The sequence below is a fragment of the Mustela nivalis genome (assembly GCF_964662115.1).
Source record: "Mustela nivalis genome assembly, chromosome: 14".
Lineage (NCBI taxonomy): Eukaryota > Metazoa > Chordata > Mammalia > Carnivora > Mustelidae > Mustela > Mustela nivalis.
In genome coordinates this window covers 3,973,477-3,982,353 of record NC_139033.1, presented here as the reverse complement: position 1 = coordinate 3,982,353, position 8,877 = coordinate 3,973,477, and positions in this window count along the sequence as shown.

The window sequence follows — 8,877 nt, the reverse complement described above, 5'->3', positions numbered from 1 at the left end:
TACAAGGGCACTACGGTTTGACCCAGCAATTTCTCCGCCAGGAATTTATCCCACGGAGATTCTTGCACTTGTGCCAAATGACAGGTGAGTGAGGATGTGTCTTGCAGTATTGTCTCTCATAGCACAAGGCCATTTTGATGTCTGTCGGAAAGGATCCGCTGTGTGTGAGTCTTTATCGGACAGCCGTGGGCCAGAGAATGTTCTAAGCACTTTACATGGATTGACTCATTTAACCCTCACAGCTACCTTTACATGAGATATTTTAATTTCAGTAACTCATTGACAGGTGAGGACACGGAGGTCCAGAGGGAACCAGTAACTGGACCAAGCTTCACATAGAGAGTAAGCAGCCGTACCTGGCAGCCCAGATTCTAAATCCCTATGCGAATATAACTTCTCTGTCTTCGTGTGCATGGAGAATTTCCAAAAAGTGACCCCAAAGCAACTGATGGAAGGTGCCTCTGGGGAGAAGAATTGAAGGTGTGCAGAAGGAGGGGAACTCCCTTTTTCTGGGTTCCCTTTTGTACCGTACTGTTTTACCAGGTGCCAGTGTTGGTTTCTTGATTTAGAGGAGTCTCCGAGTCGCCAAAGTGTGGTATTGCTAACCCTTACCTCAACCCTGGGAGTGGGTAGTATCATCCGCATTTGGTAGGCGAGGAAGTCGAACTCGCTGCATGCGCTGGCCAGCTGCATGACTGGGAATGACAAGGGGGCTTGACTCTCAAGCCAGTGCTCATTCCCCTAATTTATATTAGCCCCCCGGGCTTGCAAGTTTCAGAGGGAAGAAAAGCAAGGTTCAGAGCGTTAAAAGCATGGACGCTGGGGCCAGCTTGCCTGTGCTCAAGTCCCGACTCAGCCACTCACCATCTGTGTGACCTTGAGCGAGTCATTCACCCTCTCTGAACCTCAGAGAAGTTTTCCTCTCTGTGAGGATTAAATGACTTACCTCCATGTCAAGTGCTTGGAACAGGGCCTGTCTCCTCACAAGCTCTCAAGAAATGTGAGGTATTTTTATATCATTGCCCCGAACACTGTCTCCCACGGTTTCAAGCTCAGAGCCGTCCTCCTTGCAGCTGGTGTGTCCAGCTGTGGCTGCTTTGGTCCTTTCTGGAAAGGGCCAGGCCCAGCTGCCCTGTGCTCCAGCCTCTAGCAGAAGTCCTTGGGAATTGGTTCTCCTGGATTATCCCCTCGTGGTGGCCGTGATCAGAACTGATCACTTGTCGCCAAGAGCTGGAAGAAGGGGCAGAGCCGCAGGGCTGGTGTGGCCCAGATCCAGGGTGAGGCGGCGACGGGCGGCCTCCTAGTTCGGGATGTTCCCAGCGCCTTCCCACCACTTATGCTTGGAGGGAGAAAGGCCTCGAAATAGCTGTTGCTTCCCCAGCACGGCGCTAGGCCAGGGACAGGAATAGACATCTGGGGGTGGCCGCCTCAGCTTTCCTCAGGGGCCCTGGGGAGGGGGACAGGAAAAAGCAGAGGCCAGACGCCTCCCCATGTGGGGAGATAACCCAGTGGTCAGTATCCCAGAGACCTCCTGTGACAGTCCAGCCCATGGAAAGTATGGCCTTGGCCAGGGCGGGCTGGTCAGCAGGCCCCCAGCCTCGGCCAGACAGTGGCTGGAGCCTGGATCTTAAGGCCAATAGGAAGTGGCCTTCCCCACTGGCTCCTACAGTTCTTTCTTGGCAGGTGGGGAAACTGAGGCCCAGAGAGAAACTCACGTGTTTGAGACCACAAAGCTGCTTAGAAGCCAAGCTGACAGGAGAAGCAGGCCTTGAGAGGTGTTGGGAGGCAGTCTGGGTGGTGGCTGGAGGGTGAAACGGCTCAGACTTTGTGGGTCCAAATCGAGCCTCCGTTCCTGAAGCCCTGCGTGCCCTTGGGCCTCAATCTTATTACATGTAAAATTCACGTCATGATAGTGGCCCCTCCTTTAGTGGTCGCGAAGACTGGACGAGTTCATACTTGTGTACTGTTGTGATGATTATTGTTTTGTCTCCAGATCCCTTCCTCATTCATTCCTAAGGCATTGGCTGAATGCCTGCCGTGTGCCAGGCACAGTGCTGGGCCCCGATCCTACAGCTCAGCATGTGGAAGAAGAGACCAGCTGCCGTTTCAGGGAGCCTCCCGTGTGCCAGTTACTGCGCTGAGCGTTTTTACCCATATCGTCTTGTCGATACCTCTCTGTGAGGAGCCATTACCGTGCTGTATGTCATGGATGAGGGGAATGTGCTCAGAGAGGTGAAGTCACTTCTTCAGGGCCACACAGCCAGGAGGTAGCCATCAGGATTTGAAACCCGAGCTGCCTGCCTGTGTAGCTCATTCAGAGAGCCACTGCATGTCACTGTCTCTTTACTGGGGAGACAGACGAGTCAGACAAGTCGTTCCCATTGGCACAGTCAGGCGTTGGGCGCACGCGGGAGGGCTCTGCTCTCTCAGCCTTGATGGTCGTTACCCAGGCCCCAAGACAGTCCTGTATGAGACGTGCGGTGGTCCCCAGCCTGCACTTCCTAATTCCCCTGGGTTTCCTTGGGTACTTGCTATGTGCCAGGCCTGTACTAGGCTCTGAGAACACAAAGACAACTTTGTCCTTGCCCTGAAATTGCTCACCGTGCAGCAAAAGACAGGTTGTTAAAATGTCACCAGCAATTCGGAGGCAGCTACTCCCATGAGGGTTAGAAAGGGGGCAAGGTACGCTGAGGAGGTATCTAACTCAGTCTGGGAGATCAGAGAAGGCTTCCTGGAGGTGGTGATGTCTGAGCTGAGGCCCAGAGGCAAAAGAGAGCCCAGAGAAGAGAAGGGGAGTAGGAAAGAGTGTTCTAGATAGAGACAGCTGTGGTAGTGCTGGGTTATAGGAAATCTGAGTGGTAGGGGCTGAAGGTGTGGCTGAAGGGCTCCAGGACTGCACAGATGGATGGCTCGGGGCATCTGGGGCCTTGCAGCCCACACGAACGGGCTTGGCTGCTATCTGGAAGGCTAGAAGTTTCCCTCCGGCTTTGGAGGAGGGGGAACCTCAAGAGACTGAACTGAAGGAGGGGAGCCAGCGAGGAGGCGGCAGCTGCCTGGAGAGAGACGAGAGAGCTGGCCTAGGGCGCTGGGGGTGGGCGTGGAGAGCCAGGGGTAGCTTTGTGAAGTTTTTAGACAGAATTGGTTATATATCGCTGTGTAATAAATCACCCCCAAACTTGGTGGCTTAAAGCAAAGACTTATTTTTTTAGGATTCTCTGGGGGTGATGGGGCTGTTCTGTTTCATGTGGTGTCAGCTGGGGGCACTGGGGTGACTGGAGGGCTTGCTGGCTGCCAGCTGGGAGTTCAGCGGGGGCTGTTGGCTGGGGGGGGGGTCCTCAGTTCACCTCCACGCAGTTCACCTCCACGCAGGCTCATGCTTCTCACAGAGTAGCAGGTGGCTTCTGAGCCAGGCTTCTTAAGGCCTGGGCTCAAAAGTCTCAGAAACATTACTTCTGCTGCGTCCGATGGGTGAAACCCAGCCCTAAGACCAGCCTGATTTCAGGGTTAGGGGAGCATCACTCCTTCCTCTCCTCCTCCTCTTCCCCCGCCTTCCTCCTCCTCCTCCTTTTCCTGCTCCTGCTTCTCCTTTTCCTTCTCCTCCTTCTGTACAGTTTAATGGGATTTAGGGCATTCACGACGTTTTGCAACCAACATCTCTCCCTAATTTCCACTGGCTAATCACCTCCTAAGAACACTCGATCCCCGTTACGCCATTACTCCCCATCTCCTGTTCACAGGTCTCTGGCAACCTGCTTTCTGTCCCTCTGGATTTGCCTTTTCCAGACATTTCCTGCAAAAGAAATCCTATAAATGAGACCTTTGTGTCTGGCTTCTTTGACCCAGCATCATGTTTCCAAGGTTCATCCAAATTGCACCCATGGGTGCTCATTCCTGTTTATGGCCAAATAATTTCCTGTTGTATGCATAGACCGTAATTCATTTATTCATTCATCTGTTGATAGACGTTTGGGTTGTTTCTACCATAATGTGAATCATGCAGCTGCGAACGTCAGTAAATAAATATCTTTCAGGTATATGCCTAGAAATGGAATTGCTGGGTCATGCAGTCGCTCTATTTTAACTTTTCGAGGAACTACCAAGCTGTTTTCCACGGTGGCTGAACATTTTACATTTCCACTGGCATGTATAAGGGTTCCTATGTCCCCACATCCTTGCTCACACTTACTGTTTTCTCTTTATTTTATTTATTTAATTATTTCTAATTATTTTTATTAACATATAATGTATTATTTGCCCCAGGGCTACAGGTCCGTGAATCATCAGGCTTACACATTTAGCACGTACCCTCCCCAATGCCCATAACCTAACTTTATTTTTATTTTTATTGAAGCCATTCTAGTAGATGTGAGGTAGTAATCTCTTTATGGTTTCGATTTGCATTTGCTTAGTTACCCATGATGTGCAACATTTTTTTTCATGTGCTTTTTGGCCTTTTGTATATCTTCTTTGTCATTCTCTTACTTGGGTTGTTTGTCTTTGGTTGTTATCTTTTTATGTGTTCTGGATACTAAACCCTTCTCAGATACATGATTTGCAAACATTCCCTTCCATTCTGTAGCTGTCTTTTCATTGTTTTTTTGTTTTTGTTTTTGTTTTTAAAGATTTTATTTATAGGGCGCCTGGGTGGCTCAGTGGGTTAAGCCGCTGCCTTTGGCTCAGGTCATGATCTCAGGGTCCTGGGATTGAGTCCCACATTGGGCTCTCTGCTCAGCAGGGAGCCTGCTTCCCTCTCTTGCTCTCTGCCTGCCTCTCTGTCTACTTGTGATCTCTGTCTGTCAAATAAACAAATAAAATCTTTAAAAAAAAAGATTTTATTTGTTTATTTGAGAGAGAGAGAGAAAACATGAACTAGGAGGCAGGAGGGGCAGAGGGAGAAGGAGAAGCTGACTCCCTGCTGAGCAAGGAGTCTGATGTGGGACTCGAAACCAGGACCCCAAAATGACCTGAGCTGAAGGCAGTTGCTTAATTGACTGAGCCACCCAGGTACCCTTGTTTTTTTAAGTAGGCTGCCACCCGGCATGGAGCTAGGCTCTGGGGCTGAACTCACGACCCTGAGATCAAGACCTGAGCTGAGATCAAGGGTCAGACACTTAACTCACTGAGCCATCCAGGTGCCACTCACTTTTTCTTTTAAAGTTTAAGGAAGTTTTAAAATTTAAGTAAGCTTCATGCTCAATGGGGGGCTTGAACTCATGACCCTAAGATTGAGAGTCACATTCTCTGCCAACTGAGTCAGCGAGGAGCCCCCTTTGACTTTCTTGATAATGTCTTTTGATGCACACAAATTTTTGCTTTTCATCCCATTTATCTATTTTTCTTTTGTTGCTTGTGCTTTTGGTGTCAAATCTAAGAACCCATGGCCAAATCTGAGGTCATGAATATTTACCCTTATGTTTTCTTCTGTTTTGTCATTTTAGCTCTTATATTTAGGTCATTGATCCATTGAGTCAACTTTTGTCTATGGAGTGAGCTAAGTAAGGGTCCAACTTCCTTCTTTTGCATGTGGTTAAGCTCTATGTCTTGGCTGGAGGTCAGCATGACCTTTCAGAGAGGGGAAGGAATTGTTGGGGTTTCTCCTTGGAGACAGTTCTGGGGATGGGTTGGCTGTGAGGGGTTGTGGAAGGAGGGAAGAGAAGAAGGCATGCGGAATGACATCCACGTTTCTGATCTGAGCAGATGAGGAAGACTTAGGTGAAGGGAAGAACTCAGTCCTGGACATGTCAAGCGTGAGCTCCTTAGCATCTAAGCACTGAGAGCACTGGAGATCGCATACATGATAAATGAAATATGGAAGGATACTAAAGTTTTCATCCATCCAACAGATAGTTACGGGACACCTAGTACTGACATTGGTAGCATTCATGTCGTGCTAACCATGGGCCAGACACTTAACACTTATTAAAGAAAACTGAGCTCTAATGGTCATAGTATAAAATGAACAAACCCAAAGTACACAGTTCATCAAATTATATATATACCACCTCCCAGGTAAGACTATAGAACATTTCCAGTCCCCAGAAAGCTCCCTCTTGGGCCCATTATATTTAATTCTCACAGTGACCCTGTGAAGCATTATTCCCATTTTTTGGATGAGGATACTGAGGCTTATAGAGAGAGGAGAAGCCACTTGCCCAAGACCACCATGTGGATTCTAACTCTGGCCTATAGGACTAGGCCAGGCCGAGGAATAGTCCACACTCTCACTTGGCTTGGACTAGACTCAGGCCTAGGGGATCCCTGAGGGCAAGGGCAAGGCAGTCTAGCCTCTGCTGGAGGACAGGAGGCCCTCAAGGGTGGATCTGTGGGGAGCCCAAGGCCAGGGGCATTGGGGAGGGTGTGGATTTAGGAAGGGTGGTGAGAAATGAGAGGAGTCCTTCTGGTCCCCATCGGTCTTGGAGGTGGCCGCTTAGGGGAGGTGCCGCAACAGATGAACAGCAGGCAGGCAGCCCAGCTGAAATTCTTTCCCAGCAAGAGACCCTGGGGGAAAGCTCAGCTCTGCCTCGACCAAATCGGTCTGAAGCGAGGAAAGGACGGTGCTGAAGCGAGGAAAGGACGGTGCCCCGCCAGCCCCTTTAGACTGTGCTTCTCTCCCAGGACATCTCCTGTGTCTCCTCCCTCCCTCCCCGCGTCGGCCTGCACCGCTCTGACCTGTTCTGTCCGTCCGCTCCCTCTGAAACTGACCTCCTTCCTCCTCTTCCAACCTGTTAAGCTCCTAGCTGCCTCAGGGCCTTTGCAGTCAGTGTTGCCTCCATCTGGAACCTTCTGCCTCCTGGACTCCCATGGCTGGTGTCTTATCAGGTGTCTCAGCTCAAATTTTACCTCTTTAGCGTGCTCCTCCCTGAATGAGTTGCCCTATTTAACTCTGTCCCCCGCGAGCCAGCACACGGGAGCCAGATGGCCTAGGTTTAAATCTCAGTTCTGCACCTCCTAGCGGTGGGGCACTGGGCAAGTTAAGCGCCAGCTTCCTTAGCTGTAAAATGGGGACAGAGATAATCGCACACACCTCATAGGACTATAGTAAAGATGACATTATTTAACACCTGCTCACAGTGCTTGGTCCCTATTAGGTGCTTTACAGATATTTTCTATCATGCATAGAGCACATGTCCCATCCTGAAATTATCCTGGTTGGGGGTGTTTACTTGGTTTTTCCCATTTCCCCCAATTAGAATGTGAGCTCCCTAAAGACGGTTTCATCGTGTTGTTCGCTGCCTTGTCTCCAGTACTTGGAACAAAGTCTGCCTCACAGTAATGAAATTGGTTGAATCACTAAGTGGATGATTTAATGGGGCTCCTAGATTATCCTGCTTGCAGACCTCCAGACATGCCATGACTGCTCTCAACTCCGGCCCTTTGCATCTGCTGTTCTCTGTGCCTAGACCCATTCCCCAGATGAAGGGAAGGGAACATGAAGGAAACACTGCTTTGTGGCTGCCCGGGTCTCTTTTCTTTCTTTCTTTTTCTTTTTTTTAAGATTTTATTTATTTATTTGAGAGAGAGAGCATGCATGTGTGCATATGAGCGAGCAGGGGAGGAGGCAGAGGGAGAGAGAGAGAGAATCTCAAACAGACTCGCAGCTGAGCACAACTCTAAGATTATGACCTGAGCCGAAAAATCAAGAGTTGGATGGTTAATCGACTGAGCCACCCAGGCACTCCCGCCCAAGTCTCTTTCTTACTCTCCTCTTCACTGCCTCTTGTACCAGGCACTGGGAGAGAACAGCAAACGAGAACCTAGCCTCTCCCGGTCTACAACCACCTGCTTCCAGCCCCTTGTTCAGCAGCTGAGTCAGAGGCCCAGAGAAGGGAAAGGACTCAGCCAAGGTCATATAGTGAGTTGAAGGCTATGTTCTCCCCAGTGGACCCTGCATGTCTCACCTGGAGGTTGTTTCCAGCACCCATGCTGGATCTGCCTTCCTCGAGGGGGCCTGGAGAGAGGTAGTGGGTGGGGGCTGGGCCCTGTCTGTGGGCTAGCGGACTAGGCAGGAGCAGGGAAGCTGGGCCCAGTGAATCAACACGCTTCTGACTTACCTGAATCAGGCTCTTGACACTTGTACTTATTAACCATGTAGCTTTGGGCTCTCTGAGCCTCAGTTTACCCCCTGGTAAGATGAGGAGATGGAAGCCTACCACCCTGCCTCCTCAGGGTTGCTGGAAAGATTCCTATTAAACATTCTCATACATCCATCCAACGTTCTCATACATCCTGATTCTCTCTTACTCTATAGGGCAGGTATGAATTTTATCCCCATTTACCAGGTAAGGAGGAGGACTCAGAATGGGGGAAGAAGTGACTTGCCCAACATTCCACAGCCAGCAAGAACTAGAGCAGGGATTCATACCCGGGCAGGCTGATTTTGGGGCTCCCATCCTTAGCCAGATGTTACAGCGCTGGGGACGCAGTAGGCACTCCACAGATGGGGACCCTGGGAAGACCTTGCTTTCCCGTCAGCGCCGTCTTCTAGGACAACGGCTCCTCACTGCAAACCACATCTTTTTTCTTTATTTCCCTCGCCCTCCAATCGCTGCTTGGAGACACAAGCCCTCTCAGCACCCTCTGTCTGATGGATTTTCAGATTATCTCCATCTTGATTAGTTCCAGAGCCTCCCAGCGGAAGCAGGAGTTATTTTGGGGTCTTGATGGCTCCCTCTGGCTGCCTCTGACCTCCCACCTCCCCCCACTCCCCCAGTGCAGACCCCTCTCCCATCGACTGCAGGGTTCATTAGCTACTGTTCGGGCTGCTTGCTCTCGGCCCCCTGCAGCTCTCAGCTCAGACTCCAGCCAGCAGCACCTGCTCTCCGCTCCTCTCCTCCCCTGACCCACAGCTGGTCCCGCCTTCCCACCGTTTTGTCCGGG